The 19,705-nt window shown below is 42.1% G+C and overlaps 1 protein-coding gene across 1 annotated transcript in view; it reads left to right on the top strand.

Annotated features, from left to right (window-relative positions):
- Positions 1-14,271: 14,271 nt before the first annotated feature.
- The window catches only part of CAP2 (cyclase associated actin cytoskeleton regulatory protein 2), a 43,358-nt gene continuing 37,924 nt past the window's right edge, over positions 14,272-19,705 (top strand). The window contains exon 1 of the mRNA XM_082234511.1: positions 14,272-14,680. The gene's annotated coding sequence lies outside the window, so the exon portion shown is untranslated. The remainder of the gene's footprint in view (positions 14,681-19,705) is intronic.

Raw genomic sequence — 19,705 nt, 5'->3', positions numbered from 1 at the left:
AAAAATGCTTTCTGACTATCTCTTTATGGGCATCGAACAAACTAGGGAACGTGGCCTTTGGGGGGGGGTTGGGGGGAAAAGGTGGACAGGCACCAAAGTTATTTTCTCATCTGTCCTCTGTGTGAATGGGACTATGGAGCAAGTGATGTGGAATTAATGGGCGCAACAGCTGTACAGACAATCAATAACACAGACCGATCTGGAAAGAACACATCACTTGTGCTCGTTTGATGAGCTTGTCACATTCTAATCCCTCTCTCCATCCTGTTTCACTTTTAGGAAACTTTGACTGCTGGTGTCAGCTATTCTGATTCTGAAATAGGATCAGCTCTTTACTACAACAGCCTTCTCCTTTTATTTATTGTATCTATTCATGGCTTGCGAATAAAGGCAGGAAGAAATTTGCTGAATTTAAACCTTTAAGAACTGTGTTAAGGGAATTTTTATTTTATTTCTTGGAAATGATTTATACACAATTTAATACCTATTTAAAATATTTATTGGGAAAAAAGCATAGGTCTCTCATGAGACTGCTTGTTGAGATTGCAGTTCTTCAAGGGTTAATGCTAAGTGGGTTATATTGTGCCTTAATTGTAATGCTATTTAAAGATATATTTATTTTGAAAGTTGTACTACTATGCTGCACTCTAAAGAAAACAACTTTAGATGTGAAACTGTAAAATTATGTATTCATCTCATGGTATAAGTTATTTAGTAGGTTTAGCTATAGTATACGAAATATTAACCTAATCAACTAAAATGCTGACATGGGTTTATTTAAATTCTGCTAGTACTCTTTTTATAAGGGTACTTTCAATACTTTTTAAGGTTTTGATCTTAAAAATGCTAGTTTCATGCTTTTCCCACGATCACCTTTAACCATAAACCTTTTTTCTTGGAAGAAAGCTCTTGATTTCAGTGGAACTTTCCCCCAAGAAATCAAGAAATCCTTTGTTTGGCAAAGGATTGGGTTATAAAGCTATAATACTCTACACACTTGCTCAGGAGTAAGGCCCAAATAATGCATTACTGTTGTGCTGATAGGAACTGTTTCTGTGGTCTGGCCACGCACCTCACCACTAATGCCTGCAAATGGGAACCATGTAGATCAGGTGAGTGATGTGGGAATTGACCATGTGACTGTTACAATGTGATGGATTCCTAACTATAGAAAGTGTTGGTAACACACAGGACTGGGCAACACAGAAACAACTCCCGTGTCACAGGGGTAATATGTAAATGGGACTAAGTCCCTTTCCTCTGAACTTAATGAGACTTAGTTTGAACTAGATAAATGGAATACTGAATCTGAAGCTCCATTTTTAGATGTGCTATGTGGAAATAAACTCCCATGAAATTATCCACATAGTGTGTTATGGGTAGGTTGTCAGAATTTCCTCCTATCAAAAAAGGGGTAGGTTTTTTCCCACTTTTCATCTCTTTGTAGAACAACTTTTATTCCTTTGCTAGGAAACGCTGCTTTACACTGTCCTGTGAAACTGCAATAACTTGCAATTTTTATTCTTGACCTAAAAAAGGAATTTAATATTTTACACTGTATTGGAAATCTTTTTATACTTGAACAATTTCGTACAAGGGAAGACAGGATAGCATTTTTATGGACTTTATCCAATGTCACTGGATTTATTTTAAGTATTTTGAGTACTAGCCAGTGTTATATAAGGTAGATAACATGACTCTCATGTGCATGTTATTTATTATGTATATTGCTTTATAATGTTTCAAATCTTCTAATCTATACACTTGTATTAAAAAAAATAAAAATATTGTTGAATCCAACCTATTTAGTCTTGCCAAAAAAAAAAAAGTTTCTTTCCATATCAAGATGCCTCTATGTGTTTTCTAAAGTTCCTCAGTTGTGAGAAGAGCAAGTTCAGTGATTTCAAAGATGCACATCAAAAGACAACTGAAGCATTGCCTGGCTTGTTCAGTACTGTACAATACTGTGAATCTTAAGCTTTAAGGCTCAAGCGAGTACTGCTTCATACAATACATAATTAACTTGTGGAATTTATTATGCAGTTGCACCACACGCTAAAGGTAAAGGACCCCTGACAGTTAAGTCCAGTCGCGAACGACTCTGGGGTTGCAGCGCTCATCTCACTCTATAGGCCGAGGGGGCCGACGTTTGTCCGCAGACAGGTTTTCCGGGTCATGTGGCTCCATGACTAAGCCACTTCTGGCAAAACCAGAGCAGCGCACGGAAACGCCGTTTACCTTCCCGCCAGAGCGATACCTATTTATCTACTTGCACTTCGTGCTTTTGAGCTGCTAGGCTGGCAGGAGCAGGGACCGAAAATGGGAGCTCACCTCGTCGCTGGGATTCAAACCGCCAACCTTCTGATTGGCAAGCCCTAGGCTCAGTGGTTTACACCACAGCGCCACCTGCGTCCCACTGCACCACACGGTAGCAGGCTGTAAATACAGTGATACTTTCTGGCTTAGTAGCAGATACCCATGATGATTGGCAAAGTAATCCTAAAAGGAATGGCAGTGGCAGGGAGTGAAGTGGTGGATTGCCCACCCCTTCCAAAGTCATACTACTGACACCAGGCAGGGCAGGAAGTTCTGATTTTCTTAACAGCAACACACAATTTGGTTTCTTGGGGAGCCAGAATTGGACCAGCTTAAAGTGCAGTTGAGGGCTCTGGCTCCAAAGCCACTTTCATCCAGGCCCTGAATGCCCCATTCTGGGTCCTACTGGCAATGAAGGGGGAAACACTGAGCTCTCTCCCTGCTCCCTTCATTATTGGATTATTGAACCATCAGCTCCATATAGGCAAAAGAAGCTCAAGGTTTTCAGAAGATAATGCGGAGATATATATATATATTTAATGCTACTATGGTATCTTTAAGCAAATAAAATAAGGTTGGGAGACTGGAATATCAATGATGCAACTTCATCCTGGGGGGCAGGAAGGGGGGCCACTACAAAACACCAGAAGCAACATTTATTGAACAACATGTTGGCAGAAAGTTAAAAAAACTATGGGAATAGTATACTGCTCTGAGGGAGTGATGTTTCTAGGAATATTATAGTAAATAGTTTTTCTGTGCCAACATCTGGAAAGGCACTAAAATAAATGAAAATGAGAATTTGAGATTTACAGGAAGCAGCTGTGAAGTGTGAAAACAATTGTGCTTTTCAGTCTTCAGTAAGATGTAACTTATCAGCAGTTTTCTCACTTGTAATTGTTTAATTGTTTTCAGGGGTATTAACACTACATCCTCTTCTTCTTTTTAACTGTAGTGCTAGATCAGGCATAGGCAAACTTGGCCCTCCAGATGTTTTGGGACTACAACTCTCATCATCCCTAGCTAACAGGACCAGTGGTCAGGGATGATGGGAGTTGTAGTCCCAAAACAACTGGAGGGCCGAGTTTGCCTATGCATGTGCTAGATCAGAAAGAAGGTGCAGTCTTTATTTCTGAAGGAGTCAGTCCCCTGTTACCTGCCCCACTGAATATGTAATTAATTCCACAAACTGCAGAAACTAATACTGGTGCTGTATATTGAGACAGAATAGTTAGTAATACATGTGTACCACATATAATGATTTTAAGGAAACTACAACTCATTTAGTATACTATAAAACAGGAGAGAGACCAAGAGGCAGGTGAAGAGTCACAGGTGTCTCCCTCTCCTGCGACAACCTCCACTCGCCTCCCACTCTTGTCTCCCAGAACCAGGAGAGGCATGAGAAGGGAGAAGTTAATTTTACACAGGCATAGTTTCAGATTGCTTGGGGAAAACCGTAGAGAGGAGGGGACTTAGGCAGCTGTGGGTAGGTGGGAGCGTTCAGTCTCAGTACATACTTCATGGGGGCAAGATCTACTACAGAGATAAGTTGCTGTGCTCATCAGGCCTGACACTCCTGTACAGATACAGTTTTTGCTAATAGTTAACTGCAACGTATATGGTGTGATTTACTGCTGGCTTGCTCCTGCCACCAATGCTGGAAAACAGCTTGTCAAGATGTTTTATATTTTTATTTCTCTGAACTGCGTTCTACTTTGACCTTGAATAAGTGTCAACTAAGGCATTGGCTCTTCTAGGTAGAATCAAAAAGGGACCTGCAAATAATTAGAAACACAAAAATTTCCGCTTGGCACCCACTCTTGAGAACAGAGTATATTACAGCTAAGTTATTTGACCAAACTCTCACCAGTTTCCTTAATAAATAATAATGTCTTTATTGAATTGCGTTTCCAAGTGATCCCCACTGCAGTTCGGGATGGCTGCTACAACAAGGTCCCTTATGCAGACAGACTTTGTACAGTGGTACCTCAGGTTAGATACACTTCAGGTTACATGCTTCAGTTTACAGACTCTACTAACCCAGAAATAGTGCTTCAGGTTAAGAACTTTGCTTCAGGATAAGAACAGAAATCGGGCTCCGCTGGCACAGCGGCAGCAGGAGGCCCCATTAGCTAAAGTGGTCTTCAGGTTAAGAGCAGTTTCAGGTTAAGACCTCCGGAACGAATTAAGTACTTAACCCGAGGTACCACTGTATTTGTGGTCAACCCCAGGTGGAAGACATCACATATTATCTGTTAGCCTCCCTCTTATATAGAGACCCAAGAAATCAAGCTGGATTTGAATTTGGTGTCTGAATTCAGCAAGAAATGTAGCTGTTCAGGTGTGCCAACTTGAATAAAATAATGTGGGGGGCCAGGTAAGCCCTACCCCACATAATCGATCACAAGATGTGGCGTGCACACACCACTTGATTGATTGATTGATTATTTATTCAATATTTTCAATGCAAAATGACAACAAAAATTACAAACATAAAATCCAAAAAAAGGGAAAAAAACAACTACAAAGAAAACCATGTCATCATAATAAACTTTACGTACATATACACATATTGACTTTGAATGGCAATACCCATCAACTTGGGGGAACCCCCGTCCCCTGAAATATTTTATGAGTGGGGGACAAAGGGAACTCAGCCCTTAGGAACTGGCGCCTATGTATGTATTGCTCAAGCATTGAAACACATTTTGTTAGCACACTAGACATGTTAACCTGTACCAACTAGCATGTTTTACACATCACACCTACTGCCCCAATGTGTTTAAAGGCTGTTCATTTCCCTTGATCTCTGAATGCCTTAGGCAGGGCACGATCCGGTTGTTCTTTTGCATCCTCTCCTAGTGGCCTCAAGCCCCTATCCCTGTATGTAGCCTTTTCACAAATTAAAAGCAGTGTTTGTAGGACGGCTGTGTGCATTTAACAGCACATTTAAGGGACTCGCTGGGTCAAGCCTGCAATATCCCCCAACACATCAGGTTTCATACTATCTACTCAACCTTTGCCAATAACTTAATGTGGGGAAATGTGTTCATAATCCTGTTACGAAAACTGAAAAAGAGAGAGGTAGACTTGCTTTTTGGATTAAGGATAACTTGCAGCTCTGCATAACTATCAAGTGCTATCAATAATCCATGACGACATGTAGAACTCTATTAATAAGAAATGCTGTTATGTGGAAAAGGCGAAGCTGGTGTGGTGTCCTAGTTCCAAAGGAACTGAATACTCACTGTGACACAGCATCTTATACCTTCCCATATTAGATCATCCAATATATTTGACACAGAGGAATTATAACGTGGCATGGTCATACTAGTCAAAGTCTGGAAGGTGGTCTAAACAGACACGAGCAATACATTCCCCAAGATATAAAATATAAGTAACCACATTTTAAAACGTTCATAACATTTCAAGGATGAATCAGGACACAGGAAGTTGTAGGGAAGCAGTGATGCACAAAAATAATACAATTTAAAGTATAATTCTGGTTCTATTTCCAGAATGAAAATTGCCTATTATAACCATGGAAGGAAAAAGAGTACAGACATGCATAACAATCAGAAGAGTGCGATTTCATATGAGAAAAGGCTAAAAAAGATTATGACTCAGTCCTACATTGTGCTGAACAGGTAAGATGTGCATTAGTTTTACATCAAATTGATAAAAATTTACAACAAGTTCAATTAGAGGAACATAGTGGAAAAATCCAATATACTTTCAGTTATTACAGCAATAGGGGTTCTATTTTCATGGATTATATATTGCATAGCAATTTACATTTTAAAAAATACTTTGAGCTCATGGCACATATCCTTACCATTCAGTTTGCAATGAGAAATGTAGCTATATAGCTCATCTCTTATGAACCTGATGGACTATCCACTGTCCAGTTCAAATCTATTCTCCTAATAGCTGGCTTTATTCTGTGAAAAGAGTAGAATACTCACACAAGTCGGTCATTTTCAAAACTGATGACGCTTAAAAGGAAACACCTTAAATCAACCTGTAGCTGATGTCTTGTATGACCGCTCACTTCCATATTACTGTATGCATTAAAAGCATATTTCCAGAATACATTGATAAAATAATTTGTTTTTAATTTGTTTTTAATCATTAAAAGGCATGGCACACACAGCAAAAATTGTACCCATCACTACATAGAAACAGTCTGTGCATACATTACAATTTGTGGTGGAAGAGGGTAAGTTGTGTTCTGTGAAAAATTAAACCACCAAATCCCCTTTAGCCAGTGGGCTGTATCCAATGGTGTCCTTTGCACTGACATGTTATAGATGGTGGTGGGGAATCAGTCTAGAACAGGCATAGGCAAACTTGGCCCTCCAGATGTTTTGGGACTACAACTCCCATCATCCCTAACTAACAGGATAAGAGGTCAAGGATGATGGGAGTTGTAGTCCCAAAACATCTGGAGGGCCGAGTCTGCCTATGCCTGGTCTAGAACATATCCATGGGTCCCCTCTAGGCCAGTGATTTTGTATCAAGCAGGCTTAGAAACTAGCAGGAGAGGCCACTGAACTGGTCAGACTAGTTTCTTTGTAATAAAATGGCCTTAGCTAGCAGTTAAGTATCACCATTTACATGTCCAAAGAATCTGTCCCGTTGCTATGGAGACAAGTGGGTGGGCTCTTTCCCACTTCACCAGTCTGAATGCCACCTCATCCTCCGCAACTGCACCAGGCATTCTTAGCCTGTTCTTTAATCCAGGCCAGATTATCAATCTCCATTGGAAAAACAACAACAACCTTGAAGTGCAAGGCCAAGTACAGATATTTAAGAACTTCTGATGTAGAGGAAAGGGGGACATTTTCCCCAGACCACAGCTCTTGGCACTGGAGCTCTCAGTTTCCCTTCTGTAACTCCATGTGTCACTTCAAGTGCATGAAGTGCAGCTATCTCCTCAAACAAAAACGAGAAGTCAAAGGTTTGACCAACTCTTTGTTTTTTACTCCACTCCAGCCTACCAAGTGCAGTAGCAAAACAAGAAGTCTACACATGTCCTGTGCTGCTCAGTATTTTTTGAGGGGATCAGCTAAGTACAATCCTCATAGAGACAATGCATTGTGTATCCGACAAAAGGTACAAAAGAGCCCATATCTGCATGAACCTAAAGCTTCAAATGCAGAGTTTTTGTTGACAACGGACAATTTGCTGACAGCTAACACCTCATATAATGCCCTATTATTCCTAGGCAGCATGTATGAGGTTCAGAGCCTGTGCTTCTATAGCCAATTCAACATTGGAAGCTTTCATACAGAGCTTCAAAACAATTATTTACCAAACTAAATAAATAAATAAATTAAAAACCCACAATTTCTCACTGGAAAGCATGCCATATTGGGTTGCTCAGGACTGGATTAAAGAAAGTGGTCCCCCTAAGCTCTGCTTTCTGATCTAGCAGTATTAATTCACATAGAAAATAGGATCACAGAACCCTCACTTTTGCCCGGTCTGGGTACTCCTGCATTAGCTGTACAATCTTTTCTGTTCAAGGGTATTCTGATTCTTGCACGGCGGGGGGGGGGGGGGACCAAAACTTTCATGGAGGATAGTAGTCCTAACATGCAGGGGATTTAAAAAGAGCTCAGTGCACGAGGCAAACCGAGATTTTTCCTGGTGGGAAATACCTGGACACTTTGGGTACTTTGCTCAGCTGATAGTAATGCCTTCATGGGGAATGGGGAATGGGGAGGGAAGCATTTTGTTGTGACCCCCCCCCCCCGCATCTACTCTAAATCTGCTTGAGAGTTGGGGGGTGCTCTAGGATAGATTGAGGGGAACATGGTGGTGGGCGGCTACAGGGGAGAGGGGAATAACTGGAACTTGCTTCTCTCCTTGCTCTGCTGACAGAAAGCTTACTATCTGCTGAACAGCACTGTGATACAAACCTTTCTCTGCTGCCAGGGCCTCTGTTTAACTGTGGATTCACTTAGTTTCCAGCTTTCTCAGCACAATAGTTAATCCAGCTATAATGCCAATAAAATGATGCACAGAAAGGGAAGGCAACCAACCCCTTTTCCACCCTCTGTAGAGGGAGTGAAAGTAAGATTGAGTGTTGCTGAGTGGAAAACTTTCCCTTTCCATGATAAATCACTAGGGGTGAAAGGAAGCCTTGAACTCCCTTTTAGTATATAAATATTAACTATAGTTAATCTTCATTATTAAAGTGTTATACTGGCATCCCACCAAGGGGTTGTGAGGGAATATTGTATATAACCCATATTTCATTTTCTAAAAATCACAATATACTTATAGGAATCTAAGTAGGTGTGTTGAATTGTGGCTGCATCTTCAGGATGTTCTTTATCTTGCTGCTATTACATGTCTTGCAAACTGTAATTTTTGATGGTGTTTTTAGGGCATTTATCTTTACCACAGTACTGAAAGGAACATATTAAGCTATGCTCCCCAGGCCATCACTTCATTTTAGGGACCAGCTACACTGTTTCCTGTAGAAATCAGCCTTGCTGGATCAGGCCAAAGGCCCATTAGTCCACTATTCCGTTCTCACCACATTCTGTTCTCACTGATGCCTATGAGGAGCCCACAAGCGGGAGACAGGCAGAAATGATTCTCTCGCACAAGGCCAGTCCTTTTCTTTAGCCATACTGATACATTGGTCTCTGGTGGTGCCCTCCCAGCCCCCTGAACTTCCTTGCTTCATTGTCTGCCCAGCCCTGCTTCCATCACTGCCCACCAGCTGCTTCCACTCACCCAGCAAGGCTGTCCATCACTCCCTCCACCTCCTGTCTGCCTCATTTTAGGAAGGGCCAAGGGTGTCCTTTCTCAGAGCAAGGCATCCTGGATGACGTGGCTGGAAGTATGCCTGTGTTGCAGTCATGGTTTGCTGCAGCCACTATAAATTTAGGGGAATGGCTTAGGTTATCAAATAATCTTTCCTATTTGCTAAATTTAAGCAGCATTTCTTACTGCTGCAGTAAACCATCTTGCCCAGGATTTTCCGCTCTGAGGAAGGACCATCTTGGCTTTTTAAAGAGAATGACAGGAAAGAAGGAGGTCACAGAGAGCCAGTGGCATATTGTGGGTTGCCAGTGCCCAAGGCAAGGCAAGTATCCTTGGCACCACCCACTGATAGGCTGGAATGAAGGGGTAGTAGCTTGGTGAGCTACCTGAGTGCCAGCTGCAGTGCCCAATGAGTGTTGAGAATGGTAGAGAGTGAGAAGGGGAATTGGTCGGGAGTGGGTATATTTCTAAAGTCCATGTAGAGGGTGCCTTAGCAACCAGCTGTTACCCAAATCCCTTCCTCAGTCTGCCCATTTGAACACTGGGATATATTCTGTGTGATAGGGAGGGTGCACTATTTATTATTTATTATTACTACATTCTATTTTTTTCCCTTTTAAATTTTGTGCCCCTAATAATTTTGCGCCCGGGACAACTGTCCCTGTGGCCCCACCCATGCTACACCACTGTAGAGAGATTGCATTCTTACACTGGTTTTGTATGTTCAGCAAGGCTGAACATTTAGTTTATTAATTGGTTAGATTAATTTATTGGAAAACCCCTATCATCAACTAAAAATGTGTCCTCAGGTAATCAGGAAGAAGGTATAACAAAATAAAACTACACATAAATGAGAAATTAAAGAGCGGTAGCTTTTTGTTTGCTGCTATTTAAAATTAGTCACTCTCTCTGTAGGCAATAGCTATTTATGGGTAGATGGTGACCTGGCTACAAGCCCACACTGGGAAGGAATGTTCCATTTTATTCAATGGTAAACTGTTGGCAAGCAGGCTTCTGAAGAAGTCCAATATTTAGATCAGATGGTGGTGGTGGTATTGGGTTAAAAATGATATTAGATTGTTAGGGTTCTGGGTTATTGCGTGAGAAAGCTAACATCTAATTATAGCTATGAATTTAGCATTATTATTATTTTCTCAAAAAAGAAACACATCAGGACATAAAAACCTTCATCTGGGGGTCAGTGCATATTTAGCCACATTTATTCTTGATGAGGAGGCTAGGACACTATTACTAATGGCAGTAGTTACAGATAGGTAGCCGTGTTGGTCTGCCATAGTCAAAATAAAAAAAATCCTTCCAGTAGCACCTTAAAGGCCAACTAAGTTAGTTCTTGGTATGAGCTTTCGTGTGCATGCACACTTCTTCAGATACACTGAAACAGAAGTTGCCAGATCCTTCTATACATATATATGCACACAAAAGCTCATACCAAGAACTAACTTAGTTGGTCTTTAAGGTGCTACTGGAAGGATTTTTTTTATTTTGACTAATGGCAGTACTAAGAGTTGCATTTATCATTGCTGTGAGCATAATCCTGCCAAAGATATGCCTCTTAATTAATTACAGTAGGTAAGTTGGTTACATATTTTCAACTGAAACCAATGAGACTTTCAGTTGCTTAGGTTTGGCTTGTGCAGAAGGTCACTTACACAGAGGGGCTTTCACAACCATCCCTCACTGCACCCCTTGTGCCTGAGGTGCCACATCCTTAAGACTGCAGTTCTGTGCACTCCAGTAGGTGCTGTTTGGAGTGTTTCTGAGTAATAATAATAATAATAATAATACTTACTGTGTTGTATTTATGTTATATTTATTAAGCACCAGATATAAAGAAATGCAACAATAAAAGTTGCACCTTCAGAGCAATGTGTATATTATGCTAAAGATAAATTAATTTTCTCTTTTTCTATTATTAAACATGTTAGTTCCTCCAATATACCTCCTTCTATTGATAAGCGATTCTTTTTCTGAACTACCAAATGCCAATACTTTAATGTTTATACATTTGCTCAGAATTTCATACGAACTGGTATAGCACATATTTCACAGGAGACTTACAGAATTTAATATCTGCATTTATTTGATTTACTGTAAATGGTTGTTTATTTCTGGATCATTCTTAATAGGTTTTATTTGTTTTGCTGGTTTGTAACTGGATTTGTAATGGCTTTTAGTCAACTACAATAAATAAATAAATGATTGATTGATTGATATTTATCAAGCTGTGCACAAGTAGACATATGTCTTTAAAATGTCAACACAGTCAAAATCTGCTTCTCAGATCTCCAGGAGACAGTCAGCACCCAAAGATGCTGTTAGCTTTTCCAGAGCTCAAAACACAGCATTTTAACTCTAACTTCAGTCAGTGCTTTATGTGCACTGGCTTACATAATCTCCACTAAGAGTATGTGCGAGAGAAAGACATGCTTTTCCTTTCCAGAATAGTTGATGGCTACTTTTTAGTCATCTCCTGTCCAAGTGGTTTGACCACTTTAGTAGACTCTTTCCCAGACTCCAACCTTATGATAATAAAATCACTGAGTTGGAAGGGACCCTGAAGGTCATTTAGTACAACCTCCATCAGTACTATTAAGGTATCAAGAAAACAATATAAATTTTAAATAAGACAATAGGTCATAATGACCAGATGGATTATTGGCAGATTTACATCAAACCTTTGAATAAATAGTTATGCCTGTTTTGCTTAATTATATCAGGCAGACTGGTAAGATGCTTAGCACCTGAAACAAAGTATGTAAATATAGTATTGATACCAAAACCTGATGAAATTCTAGAATGATCAGAATCTTAAAGACCAATATCATTGATAATGACAGATTATAATGCTCTAGACTCTCTTTTGACAGCTAGATCAAGGAGTATTTTTTTTTAATTATGCTAGTACAGAAGACTAAAATGGATTTATAAAGACTAATGTGGTACAAAGTATAAACTCTAATGTAAAAGGCTCATCATACTATACTTTTAGATGCTGAAAAGGCTTTTGACAGGGTAGAATGGGGTTTCTTAAAGCAAGTGCTGGTGAAGAACAGTAATTGGATAAATATATACAGTGGAACCTTGGGATGTGAACGTCATCTGTGTGGGAGGCATGTTCGCAACCTGCAGCGTTTGCAACCTGTAGCGCCGCATCTGCGCATGCGCGGGTTGTGATTTGGTGCTTCTATGCATGTGCAAAGCGCAATTTACCATTTCTATGCATGCGTGAGTGCCGAAACCTGGAAGCAACCCGTTCCAGCACTTCCGGGTTCGGCGTGGTGCGCAATCTGAAAATGCATAACCTGAAGCATCTATAACCCGAGGTACCACTGTATATGACAAACTAACCACCATAATTGCAGTGAATGGCTGTTTAACCAACTTCAAAGAGAGGTTCATATGGGAACACTTTATTACCTTCATTTTAAAATTCAACTTATTTCTTGCTTCCACCACTAGCAGTGACAGCAGCCTTCATTTACTCTGCTCTCCCTTCCAACATGCAAAATCAGGAGTTGAAAGGGGGAGTGCAGGAAAGGGCTTGCAATTCTCCCACTTTCTTTGGAGGTGCAAAGGAAAGCCCTTTACGATCCTCCTCCTTCTCCTGTGTGCCACGGATGATGGAGGGGCAAAGGAGAAGGCAGGATTACAAATAGTATTCAATGCCTCCCTCAGTTTCTTTCTATTTCCTATGTCCCAGTGTGTACCTTTTAACATGTACACATTGGGAAACCTTTGCTTAAGTAATGAGATAATATCAGATCCTCAGGCTTCGAAAATAACTCATCCTCTTAAAGCATGCTTACTGGTGAAACATGGATTCTAACTTGTGTTAATGAATACAGAAATGCAAGCTCATTATTATTTTGGATTGATACAGCGTACACTGGTGGCATAAGATAATATGTGCACTAGCATAAACTTGCTTCAGTTCTGTATTCAGTGCTGTTAAACCATTGTATTTGGACTGATGATTCTATCACTAGGACATTCTGTGCTACAGCATTCCGGATTTAGATGTCTGCTATAACTATCTCTCCCACAGTGGGTCTAGGCACTATTATTATAGAGAGATCCTACCTGTCAAAGGCTTTGTTTTAAAGGGAACGGAAATCGTGTTCTACCTGAGCTATAAATACATCATGTTTCTTTAGGGATGCTTGGCATTTGTTGAAGGATGGAAGCCAGCTTGAGTAAACCTTTTGAGAAAGAATGCAGGATATCAATGATAAAAAAGAAACAAAAATTGGGTCAAAGTAGACATGACAATAATTGTGTGAATGGGATTAATCTGGAATATTTATTTTGTTATGTTTCCCCTAGGATTTTGTCCTATAGGCAGGTCTTACGTTTCCCCAAACCTGCCCATGTGCCATTGATCTTAAATTGTTCAAGATACTGTACTTAAAGTATGGAAAGTACTGTATTGATTGACAGCTTATTTTTCTAGTGTAATGCTAATAAATTGACAGCCAAGCATGTCTACTCAGAAGCACCACTGTGCTCAACTGGACTTACTCCCAAGTAAGCAGGTGTAGGATTGCAGCCTTGCACGCTGCTTCTCCTGCATTATCCCTGTTGCTTCTCTTCACTTTCCTCAAAATGTGAAATCCTTGCGTCTAACAGAAAAATGTATCTACTGGCAGGACTGAGCAAAGCTGAGCATATGGGAGTTCAGCCCAAGTAATAGGGGAGCGCGGGTACAAAAGGCGAGGCAAAACGGCAGTGTGTGTGTGTGTGCCACTGACTCCGCCCAAGCTTAGGCTTCCTGGTAATTATGCAATGATACCTTTTAATTCTAGAGGATACCCCGAATCTGGTAACAAAACACCGAGCATCAGGGCCGTCTCTGGTTGCAGAATCGCCGGCGATGGAAACATGCCCTTGTGGTGCATCCATTGCATTGGCGAGATACGTGTTTGGTCCGGACTCGGGAGGGACAGAGGGAGCACGAAACTAAGGAATGGGGGTTCCAGATTCGACGGGGAGCCATAGGCGCGTGGGCAAACTTTGCCTTGGCCCCCTTTTCCCTGAGAATCGCACCTCCCCTCTCCTCGCAGCCAGCCCCTCCCCAGCCTCGGTTTCCCCACCGGCGCCTGTTCCTAAGCGCTACGTGACAACCGCCCCCCCCCCAGTCCCCATTCCTTTCACACACATCGGGGCTGCGTGAGCGGAGAGCTGATATTGCTGAGAGGCACCTTTCTCTCCCCCCCTCCCCCACACCCCACCCCTTTCGCTTTCTTTCTCCTTCTTCGCCAGCGTCTCTCTCTCTCTCTTCGCCCTTTCCTTTCGGACTTGCCTATATTTGGCGCGCCCGGAAACCGCCTGCCGGGGCTGCATCTCTCTCCCTCTCTCTCTCTCTCTTTCCCGCCCTCCCCCTCCCGCGCGGCTTTTGTGAGTGACACCAGCTCACATCGAGGAGGAGGAGGAGGAGGAGGAGGGGAAGGCAAGAAGAAAGAGCGCGGAGGGGGCCCGGCAGGAGCGCGAGTGAGCCGCCACGGATTTTCCTCCGCGCGCAAAGAGAGAGGAGAACGAGAGGCTCCCCAGCTCATCGGAACAGGTAATTCCAGAGCAGCTGGCGAGGGGCGGGGAGGGGCGAAGCGAGCCAGCCGTCTGTGGGGAGGCGGGCAAGGGATGGGCAGGGCGGAGGGGAGGGGAGCAGGGGGGTTTTGGAGGGAGGGGGCGTGCAGGAGATGCGGGGAAGGGGCTGGCTGGGCGTGTGAGAGACCCCCGCAGAGAGCGGCCTTGCCTGGTGGCTCTCGCCGCAGCCCCTCTGCTTGGGCGTGGGAGGCCGGAGGGGGCGGGAATCCGGAGCGAGCTACTGAGGGGGGTTGATTTGGCGCGCTCTCGTGTGTGTGTGTGTGTGTGTGGAAGGGCTAATCTGGGTCACCGTCTCTCTCCCTCGTTTCCCTCCTCCCCCCGCCCATGGAGAGCCGTGGCCTGCAGCTTCGAGGGGCCCGGTCGACTCTAAGGAACCAACCTGGAGGTTTTGCGCCCCCCCCCCTTCTCCAGGATCGCATCTAGGTGTGGGTGTGACTAGCGGCCGGCTCTTTATTCAGGGCAAAGCGCCACAGCTCTTAACTGCGTTGGCAATGGGCACCTGGCATGCCTCCCGCAGGGGGGGGTGGCGGGGGAGGAGGATTGTTTCCCCATCGTGGGCTTTGACCTGCGCTGGTTCTGCAGCTCAGGCCTCAGGGACGTGGCTTGTTTCTTGCGCGCTGCTGTGATTTTGTTTCCATAGCCGCGCACAGCAGCGGGGAGAGAAAACGCGTGGGCTTCTGTTGGCCTTTGAGTCGTTGGGCTTCGCCTTTTGGACACCCGGGGTTGGTGCAGGGTGGCAACCTGACCGCGGCATTGCTAGGTCTGTGACTGATGCGTGCCTGCCTGCGTGTCTTATTTCACGCCTTTTAAGGCAACCACCTGGCTGTTTGCAGTGCTTAGGTTTCTGTTAAGGGATGCTCGTAATGGCTCACTTCGCCTAATTCTGTTTAGGAACAACACTGGGCTCTCAATAAGCTGTGAATCATCTAGGGCACAGGGTGGCAATGGGGCACTTGTGGGCGTGGCAGATTCCCGCAAGGTGTCATCCTTCTCCCCTGCTGAAAGAAAACCTCTTTTAACCACTGGATGGCTCGCCCCCCCCCAACCTAACCACAGTGTGGGTTTACAGCTGGGTGTTTTAGAGGAAATATATATGATTTTCTGTGGAGTGTCCAGAATAATCCCAAGAGTGCAAATATAGATAATTTTTTTAATGTAATTTTATGAGCTGCAGGGATTGTTTGCAGGAATAGGATAGTGAGTCAGGTTCATTTGTTAGCAAATTAGATTCAGTTTTGGAGAAAGAATTTCTGTAGTGACTTCTATTAACATGACAGTATATTACAGGGAAGCCTTTGTTAGAGGAAAAACAACACACAGTTATAAATAAAGCTTTGTTTAAGTCACCACAAGAAAAAGCAGGAGTGCTAGGTGGGTGATTCATTTTTCTATTAAATTACAAGAATTTATTTACTGTACTTGCATCCATTTTTTCTCCCTAATATAAAGCCAATCATCCAAATTGTGGAGAACACTGAGTTAATTCAGCTCCTTATAAAACTGCTTAATATCACATATAACCACATGGACTTTGCTTGCAAACACGTTTTTTAATCAATAAAGGGAAACTAAATTAAATTGTACTTTTAAATATTTGCTTCAGAACTTTAAAGTAAAGATTTAATAGAATAGGATAGTATATACTATTTTCCTTATAGAAGTAAACAAAAGAAAGTTCGTTCCAATGTCTGTAGAATGATCATCAGAGGACTTGTGGTTCATTCACTCCTTCCTTGAGTGCTTCTCTAAAGGATGTGTTGTCAATGCTGGCACATGAATAAAATATGTTCTCTTAATTAAATAAAAATGAAAAGGGGCTGTGCATTATTCACTACTGCACTAAGGCTAATGCATTACTGGCCTTGGGTGTCTAGCATGGACCGTGGTTCTAGCAGCAGTGAAAGGATATACCTAAGGGACAACACCATTCCATATATATTATATATAGCCAATTGGAGTAGTCTTAGTTGATTGCTGGTTCAAATCAAGCTTTTGTAATAGAGCATAACGGAAGATTCAAAGCCCTGATTATTAGGTACTGAAGGTGTTGTGCCATTTGGAAAATAATTGTGAATGATAGGAGCAGATTAGTTAATATAAGAACATAATAATAGGCTAGCTGCATCAGACCAAAGACATAATAATAATAATTTTTATTATTTATACCCTGCCCATCTGGTTGAGTTTCCTTGGCCACAGCATATCTAATCCTGTTCTCACAGTGGCCAGCCAGGTGAGAAGCCCTCAAGGAGGTCCTGATCTCAATAGTACTTCTGTCATGATCCCCAGCAACTGAGGCGTGTGCCCTTGACACTTGACTATTGCCATCATGACTAGTAGCCATTGACAGCCTCGGCCTCTGTGATTGTGTCTTAATTCCCTTTTAAAGCTTTCCAGGCTTTTCCATCACTACATCTTGTGGTAGCAACTTCCACAGCTCACCTGTGCACTGAGTGAGGAATCGCTTCCTTTTACCTGTCCAGAATCCCCCAGCACTTACCTTCATTAAATGACCCTGCGTTCTAGTATAATGAGGGAGAGGGAGGGAAATGGTCTGTTCAGTTTTTATATACAGTGCATAATTTTCCGTACCTCTGTCGTGTTCCCCCTTTCTCATCTTTTCTTTCCTAAGCTACAAAGTCTCAAGGTTTGTAACCTTAGCTCATGGGGGAGTTGCATCACTCTGGGTGCCTTTTTCTTCACCTTCTCCATCTGCAAAGGCCTTTCTGAAGTTCAGTGTCCAGAACCGCACACAGTATTCTGAGTCTGGATGCACCATAGATTGGTGCAAAGGCATCATTAGTTTGGAATGGATAAGAAGCTGAAGTGGGGAAGCCTTGACATGATGGGAGAATTGACAAACACAGGTTATTTCCAGACAATGAGCATTTGCTGTAGTTCGTTCGTGGGAAGGTTAGATGACCATAGGTCAAAGCAAGTGTTATCTTACAATTTCCAAGGCATTTCACCCATCGCATTCCTCTTCTTAAAAAGTCTGAGGGAAATGGGTTATGCAAAACCTCCCAATCAACTACAATTATATAATAATAATAATAATAATAATAATAATAATAATAATACTTTTATTATTTATATCCCAGCCACTCTGGGCGGCTCCCAGCAGAACACAAAAATCAGAATAAAACTACAAATATTAAAAACTTCCCTAAACAGGGCTGCCTTCAGATGTCTTCTAAAAGTCAGATAGTTGATATTTCCTTGACATCTGGTGGGAAGGCGTTCCACAGGGTGGGCACCACTACTGAGAAGGCCCTCTGCCTGGTTCCCTGTAACCTCACTTCTCGCAGTGAGGGAACCACCACAAGGCCCTCGGCGCTGAACCTCAGTGTTTGGGTAGAACAATGAGTGTGGAGATACTCCTAAGGTATACAGGACCGAGGCCGTTTAGGGCTTTAAAGGTCAGCGCCAACACTTGGAATTGTGCTCGGAAGTGTACTGGGAGCCAGTATAGGTCTTTAAGGACCAGTGCAATATAGTCTTGGTGATTGAAACCCACCTGAAAATACTGGCAGTCGGCAAGTGCCCACTATGGCTTCCTTTGCTGCTCTTTGGAATATTCTTCATTCTTTTGCAATAGGCTCCTGGAACATAGGATATCCTCGTTCTCTTCCTGGATGTACAACTGACTCAGTTCAAGGCCATCGGCAACTTGCTTTTCGTTTATTTCCTTATGTATACAATTAGTTATACTGAGGTAATTATTTTGAGTGCCTCTTCTATTGACACACAGTTTAATTGAGATCTGACTACTTTTCCCCCAACCTGATTCGTCACTATTGTTTACTTTGTGCTGAGCAAAATCTAGCCATCGCACTTTCCTTGGAAATAGTAGTGAGTGTGGAGGTTGCTGGATTTGAACAGGATAATTTAGTCTGTTTCTCTTCAAGGAGAAAGATGCAGTTGCCATGAAATGTACTCTGCCTCTTTACACTAGTTGTTCTGGGATTCTGGAATAACTTGTTGGATTGTCCAGCAATATGGAATGAACTGTGAAATCTACAGGACTAGGGACAAGTAATTGTGGTAGTCCTAGAAGTAATGTAAGATGTATATGTAGAAGATAAATATCATTATTTGGTGGCAAATTGTGTATATATAGGAGAGGTGTCTCAATGCTTGTAAGAAGCAGTTTTAAGCTGGAACAGGTGTTCTGCTGATGTTTTTAGACAAAAGATCATTAGCCCATTTTTCCATATATGATGAAAAATAATTATAATAATTAATTATTGCTGGAATACTATTCAAAATCTTTTTTAAAATTCTTAATTGTCTTCAATTCAATTAGATTTTCAAATGGACATTAGATTTACCAGTCCTTCTTCTTTGATCTGGTCACTTAAGTTTAGTATCCATGGTATTACATATACATGTATATGTTCCCATTATTAGAGTTCAGCAGGGCAATTTGCTTGCTTCCAGTAATTGGACTAGTGGCATGTAATTAAATGGATTACAAGCCTTTCAGAATGCTTAATTACAAGAAAGGGTCTGAGCTTAATGCATAGGAGGGAAAGGGTACTCTAAACTCTGCATGGCCATTGGTGGAGAAGATGCTTAAAATGTTACACTTCGTTGGTTGCAAAGAGAAAATAAAAAGCAGCATTATACATCAGGTGCATGGACTAGCAAAGTTGGTTGCCTTGGAAACTTTAAGTCAATCATTCTAACAGAGACTGACAATCTGGTTGCTACAGTACGAGAAGTTATTATTCCTAAGTGTAAAAAAGCAAGCACTTCCATATGAATGCATTTACAAGGAATTGCTGTTCAAAAACAGAAGTGCCCATCACCTGCGGCAAACCACGTGGTTTGCAGTGTGTGGGCGCACTCATGCATGCACGGGTGGATGGAGATTTCCATTTAGTGGCTGTTCATTCACGAAGACTAATGGGACTAGCAAGAAAATTAAAACAACTCCTGTCACACTAAAACAGCGATGACAGGGTTGGTCACCTTTAACAGA

The sequence above is a fragment of the Podarcis vaucheri genome (assembly GCF_965113315.1).
Source record: "Podarcis vaucheri genome assembly, chromosome: 8".
Lineage (NCBI taxonomy): Eukaryota > Metazoa > Chordata > Lepidosauria > Squamata > Lacertidae > Podarcis > Podarcis vaucheri.
This window is presented reverse-complemented; position numbering and strand designations above follow the sequence as displayed.